This window comes from Nicotiana tabacum, chromosome 7, assembly GCF_000715075.1.
Source record: "Nicotiana tabacum cultivar K326 chromosome 7, ASM71507v2, whole genome shotgun sequence".
In the NCBI taxonomy this organism is placed as follows: Eukaryota; Viridiplantae; Streptophyta; class Magnoliopsida; order Solanales; family Solanaceae; genus Nicotiana; species Nicotiana tabacum.
In genome coordinates this window covers 58250747-58264384 of record NC_134086.1, presented here as the reverse complement: position 1 = coordinate 58264384, position 13638 = coordinate 58250747, and the positions used below count along the sequence as shown (strand labels likewise).

The 13638-nt window shown below is 37.5% G+C and overlaps 1 long non-coding RNA gene across 1 annotated transcript; it reads right to left on the bottom strand.

Moving 5' to 3' along the window:
• Window positions 1–1632: 1632 nt before the first annotated feature.
• LOC142182694 (uncharacterized) lies at window positions 1633–8969 on the bottom strand. The gene is made up of 3 exons (XR_012711652.1): window positions 8366–8969; window positions 4178–4300; window positions 1633–3790 (listed from the first exon to the last, which is right to left on the bottom strand). It is a non-coding gene; the product is annotated as an uncharacterized LOC142182694 (long non-coding RNA).
• Between the last annotated feature and the right edge of the window lie 4669 nt (window positions 8970–13638).

Genomic DNA, 13638 nt, shown 5'->3' with positions numbered 1-13638 from the left:
TTGCAATTTGCATGTGCATATTAGATACCATGTTCTAGGGTCCTGTTTGCATTTTGTTTAAAAAATGCCTAGTTTACTACTGATTCATGAAAAAGGTAGTAAAGTAACAATTTTCACATTGTGATGCTTTCTGAATAAAATCGGCAACAATCTCTACAACTAGAACAGCATGTTTTAGGTAATAAAAATAATCTCCAAATTGTCTTAATGACTTGGAACAACTGATGCATCTCGCTTTGCACCTAGGCAAGCCTTAGGTAATAACTTAAATAAAATTGGAACTGCCTTTATTTAATTATCGACTGTTAAAATCAGTAGGCAAACCTGATTCGGACTTCTTTTCTGAGTCATGTGATAAATCTGGTTCTGATGTTACCACTTAAACACCCTGCTTTAGGATTTTAAATTCAGACCTTAACTGTGTATGTCATGCTGTCTATGTGCATTATTTGCGAAGGTATACATGAGCCTTGTACTTGCTTATATGTTTTCCCCTCTAAGTGAAGTCTTATATGTTTTGTATGTCGCTTTAGTATTTTTGCCTTTAAACCTGAGGGTCTGCCTAGAACCTCCTTCTTATAGAAATAGGAGTCCTAAATTCCTCCGGGACTGATAGGAAGGGATGGGTAATAGCATGCAATAGTGGTCGAGACCCACCTTCATTTTAATTACCTTCATGTGGCGGGAAAGGGTAGATATGGATATGATGACCGGTGCGCTAATACCACGTGTATCCCCTCTTTTGAGGAGTGTCATACCGGGTATTGCACTGATGTGATCCATATTACAAACAAACCTAGGACACTCCTTTTACATTCATAAGCATGCCTTAGATTATAACTCTTTTCAAAATTTCGCCTTTCAATAATTGTTTTAAAACGCTTGAGTATTCAAATTTAAATCCCCTATTATTTGAGTCCAACTTGTTTGTTTGCTAATTGCACAAATTCACAAAAACCGTCTGGTTGGGAACAACACTAGTGGACCCTGAGGGGTGCCTAACAGCTTCCTCTTAGGATAATTTGTTTGCTAATTTGCTAATTGCACAAATTCACAAAAGCCCGGAGGTGTGTTGGGGTCCATTGACTTATGTACGACTACCTCCGTTGGGATACTTATCATATCCGCATGCGACCATGCAAAACAATCAACGTTAGATTTAAAAGATTCAATAAAGCCAGACCTGAGTTCGGGGTGTAGTCCTGTCCCTAAGTGGGATTTCCTTTCTAGGAATTCTTAACAATGCAACTTGATCAAGCTCCTCCACTATGGATTCTGTTGCATCCATCTCTTCTAGAACCTGTAAATACCTCGACACCTGATAAAATTCTGACATTTTTGCCCCCGGGCTAACTTCATCTAGTTCGGGAGCAGGCGCCGGTTCCTGTAGTTTCAGGGCATGTGTGTCCCTTTCCTTTACTATTAGGGACCGAAATTGTGTTCATCTCCCTTGCTGCCGGTTGGTCACCCTTATCTGTTTAACTCCTCAGACTTTGGAAACTTCAGGAATTGATGAAATGTTGATGGTACAGCTTTCATCTCGTGCAACCATGGTCTTCCCAGAGTATTTTTATATCCCATATCACCATCTACCACTTCAAAAAGTGTTTTTTTTAATTACTCCTTCGGCGTTTGTGGGTAACAAAATCTCTCCTCGGGTTGTCACGCTCGCGAGGTTGAATCCGGCGAGGAGTTTTGTGGCCGGAATAATGCTTCCGGTGAGTTTAGCTTGCTCCAATACTCTCCATTATATGATGTTATCCGAACTTCCTGGATCCACTAGAACATGTTTAATATTAAAATTTAGCACATTTAAAGAAATTACCAGTGCGTCGATATGTGGTAGAAGCAATCCGTTTGTATCCTCCATGAAAGTGATATCATCTTTGACGACTTCCCGGAGCCTCTTGCTGTGGGTTATTGATACTTTCATCTTTTTTGATACCGAGAAGGTGACTTCGTTGATTTCATTCCCTCCGAAGATCATGTTGATCGTTTGGCACGGGGAATCTTCTCCTGCTTTCAAGGATTCTGCATTTTCCCGGTTACGATCATAATTGTTCATAGCTCGGTCACTTAAGAATTCTCTGAAAAGACCATTCTTTAACAATGTTGCCACTTCTTCCCGGAGATGTCGGCAGTCCCCAATCCGGTGGCCATTCGTCCTGTGGTATTCGCACCATAAGTATGGATATCTCTGGCCGCGATCAGATCTCATTGGTTTCGAGAACCATGCTTCTTTGATGTTTCTCATGGATAACACCAACTCTACTATGCTGACGTTGAAATTGTATTCTGATAGCTTGGGGTAGGAAGAATCCCGTGACCCTGACGCTTCTTTATCCTACATCGATCTATTATTCTAACTGCGATCAGTCCTTCTATCGATGGCAAGCCTGTCCGCTGTCTGAAAGCCTCTATCGCAGCCTTCAGCTCGTTTGTAGGGCAAATTTCCCCCTCAAAGGTGGTCTGTCCGTTTTGAAATCGTCTTTTGATTTTTCTCTGTTCTTCTCCCGTCCTTTGGTCGATGATGGAAAGCCAACCTCATCATCTTTGATCCTTATATTTGATTCGTACCAGTTGTGAATGTCCGCCCAAGTCGTTTCTTGAAACTCAAGTAGGTTTTCCTTAAGTTTTCGGAAAGCATCTAAACTTCTCGAATTCAGTCCCTTAGTGAATTCTTCAGCCGCCCGTTTATCTGGGACAGCCAGGAGCAACACACAACTAGAAAATGTCAAATTTTCGACCGTTAAATCGGTCGAAAATCGAGCTTTTTTGAAGGATTACAGACCGAAAAAGGTCGATCGAAAAACACATGGTCGCAAATAATTTGTGACCGAACCAATCGAAAATTGTCAACGGATTTGGTTGCAAATTGAAAATAAGGACGCGCTTAAATATAAGAGATTTGCGACCGAACTGGTCGGTAAATTTTCGACTGAATCGGTTGTAAATTTAAATAATAAATTAAATACATAATTTAAATTTCCGACCGAATCGGTCATAAAATTTGAGAACAAAATAAATTTAAAAAAATCAAAAATTCATAATTTGAGACCGAATCGGTCGCAAATCTGAGAAATTTTTTCCACTGATTCAGTCGCAAATCAGCTCCAAATCTGAAAAAATTTAGCAGAATTCTGTTGTATTTTAACTATACCATTTACCAAATTAAACAACCAACAATCTCAAACCTAGATTTAACCATATTCTACGACAACAATCTAAAACCTAGATTCAACTGCCAAGTTAATATGAAAAGTGTAATAAAAATATAATTGAATGTGAAAAGGCAAACAAATCGGCATTGTTAATTAAGAACTCATGGAACTTACCTGATTCCGAGAGGTTGTGTTCGATATAAGCTTTTTTCGTGCTGTCGGTGTTGTCCAGTTGAACGGGGTCGAGGTCTTCAACGGTTGCCTTGCAGGCTTCTACAACATTTGAGTCTTTGATGGCCTCTATTTGTATGTTGGGTTTGGTTCCCGATATGGCTGATTGCTATGCTTCCGCACTTGCCCCCTTTAGTTGTTGGGTATGTGTGCAATCTTGGGCAATTTGGTAGCACTCTTGGGCAGTGCGTTGCTCGCTTCGTATGTTGAATATTCCCCATGGGGTAGGAAATTGATTACTTGGTAGAAACTTGACGGGACGGCTCGCATTGCGTGTATCCATGGATGCCATATAATAGCGTTGTAGGCTGTTTCTTGGTTCATGACGTGAAACGTCATTTCCAGGGTGACTCCTCCTACCAGAACGGGTAACACTATCTCTCCAGAGGTCTGTTCCACTGCATTATTAAAACTCGTTAGTGTTATGCAGCATGGTACTATCTGTCATGCCCCAAAACCCGAGAAGCACGACCAGCGCTCAACCGAGTAAACCCGACTGAGCAAGCCTGTTAGGTTTCATACTACCCAAATTCGTTTTTGAAAAAAGAGAAAATGTACACCATTAATCAAATTCTATAAACATGTCATTAACAATTTCCATTTCATTTCCATTAGCAACTTCGTTCACAATTTTGAAGATATTACAAGTTTTATACATCATTGCCAAAACATCGATATTTCTATTTTAATTCCAATACCTGACACTACCCACAACCTGTCTACGGAGCCTCTAAATACAAATGAAAAATAATATGAAAATGTCAGCAACAAGGCTCCGGTTATACCTCAAATACAAAGTACATGATAAACGGATAAAACAGGACCCCGAAACGAAGTGGGGCTCACCAAGTCAGCTAAAAGGATGATGTGGCACTAGCTGCGACCAACACTGCCTGCTATAGAAACACCTACATCCATTTAAAGACGTAGCGCCCCCGACAAAAGGGATGTTAGTGCCATCGAATAGCACTTGTATGTATAATTAAACACCATCTCATTAGAAAGAACAACCATACAAGGACAAGAAAATCATAAGGATTCAACAAAAGCTTTAAACAATCACTACATCATCAAATAAAAGGAATCAAAAGTATAACTCAAACACTTTAAATGGTCACCACATTATCAAATAAAAGAATCGTACAATTTTCACATCATTTCCCATAGCATTTAGTTTTGGGGCATTTCATAATGTTCATCATTGTCCACAATACCACCGCTATCTAGAGCGGAGTCCGATCTCGACCCGATCGGCTAGGTTGCCTCATTTGAGACATACACTTCAATCACAAATATAATACCACCATGTGTGCGGCATGGCATCCAATCTCGGCCCGATCGGCTAGGCCGCCTTACCAAGGCGTTTCCCTTTTCCATCAATCATCTCATTTCAGTCTTTGTTTCACATATATCATTTCATAGGCACTTAGGGCCACATCTATCACGTCATATATTTGGAACTAGGCCACATCTCACATCATTCCCAATTTCAATATTAGATTTATAATTTAGGATAATATGTGCACACAAGAGCAAATAGAATTGTAAGCATAGATGAGACTTCGCATAGATGGCACAACATATGTAGCTTCAATCTCAATTTAAGGTCTAATCATTTCAATACATGATTCATATTCCTTGCACCCTTTCAAGTTATCAAGTATAGCACATTGATCATATTGAGACACATCTTTCACGCCTATAAGGTCACAACCCCAAATTCATGTGAAACAACAATCAATGCAACAATTAAACCTTAATCTTACTGTATTCACACAAACACCGACGGAGCTCAATTTCTAAAAGACAGGGTTTTAGCCATACATACCTTGTTTAAGTATTTTTTAAGTTTCTACAATCTACCAACACCTCTAGCAATAACAATCTATAAGGAGAAAGTGAAATCAATTAATAAATTAGAGGGATTTCCCATGGTATAACTCTCTTAGGAATTTCATCAAACACCTAATCATGTGAAATAGACTACAAGGTTCTACAATGAAAATTCCTTCTTCCCTCATCCAATTTCATCAAGAACTACCCAAAATAGTTCATTAATCCCACATACTATAGCTTAGTGGCACATGTATGGCCTATTTCTAACCCCACAATATATTTTTAAATTCATAATCTCATATATGAAATATTAGAAGTAGGACTTACCCGGAAGATAATGAGCTAGAGATTAGCATGCTTGATTCTTGAGGGTTTGTGCAAGATTGATGATTAGGAGGCTAGGTTCCCTCTTTCTCTCTCTAAAATGCTCTCACCTATATCTAGATTTAGTGTAAAATGGTCCCAAATGAAGCCCCAAACCTTATTTTTTAAAGTGGGTTCGGATATGAAAATTTCCAAAAATGACCCCCGAAGTCAAATATGTGGTGCAATTATGTTATAGCATAACCGAAATGTGGGCAGCATTCTTGCAGCATAATCATTATGCGATAGCATAATCGAAAGTATAATCGATTATGCTACAGTATAATCAACATGCGACAGCATAACGTTTTGCCCGACACTGCTTCATTATGCGACGCATATGCGGTCTGCATAGTCGTTTTGCGATCGCAAAACTGGTCGCAAATCCAGCCTTTGGTAATTTGATCATAAGTTTGTTTAGGAATGTCCAAATGATGAACGGTTTAAAGAGATAGAAACTAGACTCGAAGACCTTTCATTTGATAGGTTGTTCACCATATAAAACCTTATATATATTTAGATATGCTCATCCAAAAGATGGACTTGTGAGAACTCATTTGGAATTTTAGCCTAGTATGAAATTTTCCAATTTGACTTAGACTTAGGCCTCCCATTAGACCCCACATTACACATTATAAGACTTATACACTTATTTACCAAATCCAATTGATGCCCATCATGTTAATAGCACATAACATATTATAATTAGCCTACCTGGCACCACGAAATCCTAAAGTACTTGGCGAAATTTCCGGGGCCTTACACTATCTCATCCTCGAGTCTCATCTGTATGAGGACTCGTGGATGAATAATACACGCGCCGCTTTATCCATCCACCATTATTCTTTAGCATCATAGTGAGGGAAATACAAACCGTTGGTATCTGACTTACCGAAGATGATACTATTTTCGAGGTTGTCGTACCGTTCGTGAGTGACTGCCCACTTGAGTATGTGTGTGGTGGTGAATTTCACATAGTTGATTACTGAATCATCGCCGCCACCAATTATCATCTGTATGGTGCAAGCTAGTGAAGGTGGTTTTGGGGGTCCTTGAGGTGGATCGTGTCCGCGAGCGAAGTTAACCCGTCCTCGATCGCTCAGCAGTTCTTTCAGGTATCCCCGATTTAGCATTCTTACCACTTCCTATTGCAGACCTATGCAGTCTTCGGTCTTGTGTCCTCTTTCTTGGTGGAATTCACACAGAACGTTCGATCTTCAGGTGCTCGAATCTGACTTCATCTTTTGTGGCCACTGCACCTTTGTGCCGAGCTTTTCCAGTGCATACACTATTTCTGAAGGAGAAATACAAAAGTTATAAGCAGATAACAGTGGAGGCATACCTCTTTCGTTTTGAGGTGGCGCGGTGTGTTGAGGCGTGGTGTCTGCATGTCGTGGAGTGTCACACCTCCTTCTTACAACCTGAGAGGGTATAAGGGAGTTTTTCTAATTAAAGTGGCATTATTTGAAATGGGATTATTTAATTTAATTAGAGTCACCACTTGGGATAATTTATTTTTGGTGTCCCAAGTCACTAGTTTATTTTTAAATCCCAAATCGAGGAAATTTGACTTTATTTAAAAGTCTGTGAACCAGAAATTCTAGATAAGGAATTATGTTAACCCGGGAGAAGGTGTAAGGCATTCCCGGGTTCCGTGGTTTAGCACGGTCGCTTAAACTATTAATATTGGCCTATTATCTGATTTATTACATGTTTAACCTATTGTGCATTTTTAGCTTTATAACCGCCTTTTAATTATTTTAAACCACTTTTAAGATTTATGGAATTATTTTTTGGACAAGTTACGATTGTCGCACACTTGTTTGTTTTGGAACACGCCGCAAACCGCGCTACATGAAATGCACCCGCGATTCGCGACATGTTTATTTTTAATATTGTTGAAGATTGAAATTAGGTCATATGAAATGTACACCCGGATTTTAGTAATTAATAATTACAACTACGTCACGGGAACCGTACCCGTAGCTATAATGAATTACTTAAATAACGCGCCCAAAGCAACTATGAAGATTCAATTTTCAATAGCAATATTTGTGAGGGCCATGGATGATTTAATTTATTTATTGCACACCTCAAACCTTTTTTTTATAAGTGTTAGTTCTTGAATCTAATCTTATGAGGGCCATGGATTATAAATTTTGTTTGGCATGGCACGCCCCAATTTATTTCAAAGGGTTTTATTATTCGAAGTTGTTATAATCGGGTTACAAGAAATACACCCCCGAAATTGGGAATTAGGTATCATGACTATGTCATGGGAACCGTACTCATAGTCACGATGATTTATTATTAATCACGTCCAAAGTATAGGCCAAATTATTGAGTTCTTTATTAGTAGGCTAGTATAGCAATTAAGTAAAAAAAAGGTCATTGCTCATTATTCAAATGACCTTAACAAGTCATTTATAAGATTCAACGGCATCTTTTAATGATTTAAATCATATTTAACTATATGAAAGGCTAATTATAAAGGGAAAAACAAAACAACAACAAAAGAAAAAAGAATGAAGACAACAGGAAATGACAAGGAAACTAACGCAACAAGAATGAACAAACAAACTTTCATCAGTTTTCTTCCATCATCAAAAATTATCAAAATTTCATAAGCACAAGGTAACGCTAAAACCAAAAAGCCGTGAAAATCAATAAAAATCAGTTTCAAAATGTAAAACAAAATTAACAAGGCAACATAACAACAAATATAGTTATTTCAAGCTATTAAATAAAACAGTAAAAACAAAATGGAGACAAACCTTAAGGATTGAATCTATATATAATTACTTGAAAGAAATTCCAACCGTGTACAAATATTGAAAACGAATCGGCAATCAAACTTGACCAGCAGCCACAACAACACCGGAAGACTCGAACAGAACCGGCGACTCGATACCTCAACGGCCACTTCGAAAATGACCTCCGTTAAACCTCACTGCTGAGCCATTTGGAGTTGTTGTTTTGTGCAAAGACCTTCTATTTTTACTAGGTTTCAGGGGTGTGTGTGCGTGAGAGGCTCTTGGAAATTGGGAATTGGGTAAGGTCGATTTCTGTTTTTGAAGTTGGGGTTTACGGCCAATATTTTTGTTTTCTATTTTGTCCAGGGGTTGGGCGTTCTCTGCTCAGTGGCTGATGATGGAGTTCTTCTGTTGAAGAAGAACGACCTGGGGATCTTGTTTTGAGAATTGCGGTGCTTTTTCAGTCTTAGGGTCTTAGGCTCTTTTTATTGGCGTTACTCCTATTTTTTATGCATTTCCTTTAGCTGATCGTGTATTTTCAGCTCTTTTGCCTTAGGTATTCATTTTTGTGTTTCTTTTTCTTTTCAGAGAAAACGGCGGTCCAATATGTAGAGTCTAGGTCTTAGGTCATTAGGGTGTAGGTCCTTTTATAGTCTAAGTCTAGGGTTTTAGGGGTATTGGGCTTGGGTTATTATGGGCTAGGGAATTATGGACTAGATCCGAAACTAGGCCTAAAAATAGGTCGCTTGAGTCCAAATTTTATTCTTTCCCCGTGAATGAGACTAAAGATACGATCTCATTTATTAATTAATCTTACTTTAGTAAAATAACTATTAAAATAAGACTGATTGTTAAAATAAAACTATTTTTTGTATTTTTTCAAGATTAAAAAATGACTACAAAATATTAATAAAACTATTTTTTTGTAATTTTTATTTTCTTGTAATAAAATAAAGTAAAAGAGTCAAAATTAGTTGAAATAGCGATATTAAGCCTAAATTAAATATTTACATGCTAAAATGGGTGAAATTTCGGGGAGGTTCAAAAATCACATGTCTACAACTGCCCCTCTTTGACTCGAAATGCGAAGAGTTTTCAGATAAAGTACGACGAGACAGGTTTTTTTTGACCCGACCCTTATTTGGAGAAACCATAAACTAAAAGAAAGGAGAATGTCACCGAGCTCTGGTATCTGAGCAGCCTACATATCCTTGACTATAAAGGAATCAGGCCACGTATAGTTCAGAAGTGAATGAGGTGATGGAGTTTGCCGAGGTGGAGAGCCGATTGAGGTGCCGTCGATGTTCCGGTCCGCGGTCCCGTTATTACATCAAAATCAAAAATGAAAAAGACTAACTAAGCCTGTCAGCTACGAGTTACAAGATTCCTATCTATGAGTTTTTTGAAGCTTGATCTTGAGTCTTGGTTGGTTCTTCATGCGGACTCTGATCTGAATCTTGATGCTTGTTAGCTGCAGGTGTTGGTTCAATCTTCTTCGGCTTTTTCAAATCAAGACGAGACATGCAGAGCTTGTGACCTCAGCCATGTCTTGAGCAGCTCACATCTTTCATCAATTTCTGCATTTGGATTCACTTCTTCCCTTTTTTTCTTTTTATTCTGGATTGTGACTAACTTCTGTTGATCATCTCGGACTGTTGACTTGCATTCTTGACTCGAGCTTCTTTTGTTGTTGACTTGAATTGCATTCTGAAGTGAATTCCTTGTTTTCCAAGTGGGCGCCTGATTGTTGAACTTGAACCGTCTTCTCTTGTTACTTGAAATTGTTTTCCCTTGCACCTTGAACCATTTTCCCTTGAAACTTGAACCGCCTTCCTTCAAAACTGCTTTCCCTTGAAACTTGAATTGTCTTCCCTTGTTCTCCAGGTGGGCGCCTGATACCACAACAAAACAAACAAAACAAAATAAATATTTCTGCCCCAGTTTGGTACCGGGAACATCTATGAGTGTTAATCGAATCTTGTTATCCAAAAGAGCTCTATAAATTTAAAAGCTAAATCCCATTATCCAGGAGGGCCCTGAAAACTAAAATTAAATCTCAACTTAAGAGTGAAAATTTGAAAGCTAAATTCTATTTCCTAAAGGTAAAACTTATGCTAAATCTCATTGTTTATGAGGATCCCGAAAACTTAAAACTACATTCCATTATCTAGGAGGGTCCTGATTTCAAGACAACTAAAGATTGATAACTTAAGAAAACTAAAATTGACCCCCTTTTTCTCTCTTTTTTTCTTTTTCTTTTTTATTTTTTTTTCAAATCTAGACTTCCCCTTTTTCAGATTATCCTAGGAGAAAATTCATCAGATTAGGGTTTCTATCTTAGGAGAAAGATTCATCAGACTAAGACATTTATCCTAGGAGAAAATTCATCAGACTAGGTTCTTTTTTTCTTTTTCTTTTTTTTTTTGCTTTTGGTATCTTAGGAGAAAGATTCATCCGACTAAGACGTTTATCCTAGGAAAAAATTCATCAAACTAGGTTTTTTATCTTAGGAGAAAGATTCATCAGACTAAGACATTTATCCTAGGAGAAAATTCATCAGACTAGGTCTTTTTTTCTTTTTTTTTTTTTTTTTTTTTGCTTTTGGTATCTTTGGAGAAAGATTCATCCGAATAAGATTTTGATCCTAGGAGAAAGTTCATCAGACTAGGTCTTCTATCTTAGGAGAAAGATTCATCAAACTAAGATTTTGATCCTAGGAGAAAGTTCATCAGACTAGGTCTTCTATCTTAGGAGAAAGATTCATCAAACTAAGATTTTGATCCTAGGAGAAAGTTCATCAGACTAGGTCTTCTATCTTACGAGAAAAATTTATCAGACTAAGATTTTGATCCTAGGAGAAAGTTCAGGAGACTAGGTTTTCTATCTTAGGAGAAAAATTTACCAGACTAAGATTTTGATCCTAGGAGGAAAAATGTAAAAATCAATGGCAAGATTTTATGCACAATAGCAAGATAAATAAAGGCAAAGATTTAAGAAACTTCCCTTTGTCGGCTCTTCTCTTCTTCTTTTTTTCTTCTCTTTTTTTTGTTTTTTGTTTTTTGTTTTTTGTTTTTTGTTTTTTGTTTTTTGTTTTTTTTTCTTCTTTTTTTCTCTTTTTTTTCTTCTTTTTTTTTGAACCACTTTCCTTGCATTGCTTTGTTCTTGTTTCACACAAAGAAATATTTGTCAGTTTTGGAAATGGTAGTCGGTTTGTGTCCTTGAGTCTTGAGCAGCTTGGCTTTTGCTCGATCAGCCTGACTCGGTCTCAAAAAACTTTTGTTCTGCACCAACATTAATTGTTTCACACCCAGTACCATTTGTGTTTGCAGCTCAAACAGTCTTATCCCAACTGGTGATCTTTGCTTAGGTGACCTTTTCTGATATCTTGAATGACTTCCTGTTTTTAAGCAATTTGTCTGTCATAGAGAATCACCAGTTATCTTTGTTTGCACCAAGTAGGCTGACAAGAGTCTTTAGGGGGAGCCTTTGCATAAATCCTTAAGGCATGTTGACTGTAACAACTGAGTGTGCTAGCCAAATTTACTTTGTGCAACTGAAAAGTTGGTAGCAGATTTTGAAATATTTTCTTGCTTGTTTTGACAAGGACTGACTCAGAGTGAAGGACACAATAATACAAAGAAACAAGTATTAATAAGAAATGCCTCTGTCGTAAGGACAGAAGGAGGAGTATTGTTTTTTTTCAATAACTAGCCTTAATGAATCATGACATGCATTTTGGACTTAATGGCCGATCTATCAAACTAAGTTCAATCTTCCCTTTTACCATTCTTTTGACCTTTGAAGTCGGGCTTGTTTGTGTTAAATCTTTGTATCAGTTTCATGGCTCGCTTTCGACTAGTGGTGCTCCGAGGGATTTTCACCAACAAGCCTCTCTCATTTATTTATTTCTACTTACCGTCGCCTTACAATGCCCGTGAGGGTTTTCACTAGTAAGACTCTCTCATTTTTTCTTCTTTTTCTTTTGATTTCTTGTGCGAGCATCTTGACAGTGTTCTATGTCGCGTGACAACCGTTGTTCATTGCATGCTTCTCTTAGCATTCTTGAAGGCATTTCGGGAGGTCTTCATTTGGAAGGATTTTGGATAGGGTTGGAAAGAAAGGACGGCATGAAGTTTCAAAGTAGACTCAAAATGATGGGTTGTGGACTTACAACTTTTGGAATCGACTCTTTCAAAAATGAAATAAAATCTTTGGCCCAGTTTCAGATACTGGGGATTTTTGGAATTTTTTTTCTTTTTTGAATTCTTATTTGGTTGGACCGAACCGTGAGGCTGCCTACGTATCTTTTTTTTAAGGAATCAGGTCGAACGTAGTTCAAACATCAGACCTAAACTATTTTTCATCTTTCTTTCTATTTTTTTCTATCTTTTTTGTTTTTATTTGTTTTCAAAACAAGTTGTCCCAGCTTCTATTCTTTTGATGACATAGACCTTTGACAATTCTTTTCTTCTTTATTTTTTTTCACTTGAACTTTCTAAGAATTTCCCCATTTTGTATTCTTGGGACATTGACTTTTATTTTCTTTTTTTTCATCATTTTTTTGACTCTTGACTCTAAACTTGATTTCAAAAGAGGGTGGCCAAAGAAAATAACACAGGCTCAAAGGGGTGACAAAGGGTATAAAGTGTTTGGGTAGCAGAAAAAGGGCCTCCCAACGTCGAGAATGTCAAACATAGTATCTTTTCGCGATCACAGCATTGACGAACATGTCTGTCTTCTCGGTGTGTCGTGGTCACAAGATATTTTCCATCCTTTAATGTCAAACTTTCCAACAAACTTCAATTGATTAAACATTCTCAAGCCCGATCTTCACAATGATTTGAAGGTGAATTTTACTCAACCTTAATTCCAAAGTACTTCAACTCTTTATTCATCCTCAAGAGTGTTTTTTTCAGTTATCCAATTACCGATTAAATTAGTTTCTAAGATCTGGCCAAAATTTCCGCATGCATGTCATGTCATTAGAACTAGCGAGAAAAGAACTAGGAACAGAATGACACAAAAGGACAAATTGTATTTTATTGAGTAAAAGGATGAAAGGGTTTGACAACAAGACAAACAACCTAAGATCCGAGTTACAAACCTAAAATAACTCGGATAATGAAAATAGCAACAAAACAGACAGGCATGACTCACACAAACAGAATAGAAGGATAGAAAGGTTTGACTCAAATAAACAAATAAAATCTGGATCACAACTCTGAAATAACCCAGATAACAGAAAAAACATCAAAACAAGCTACCAAGATTCCTTCGTAGTGGGGAGAGAATGA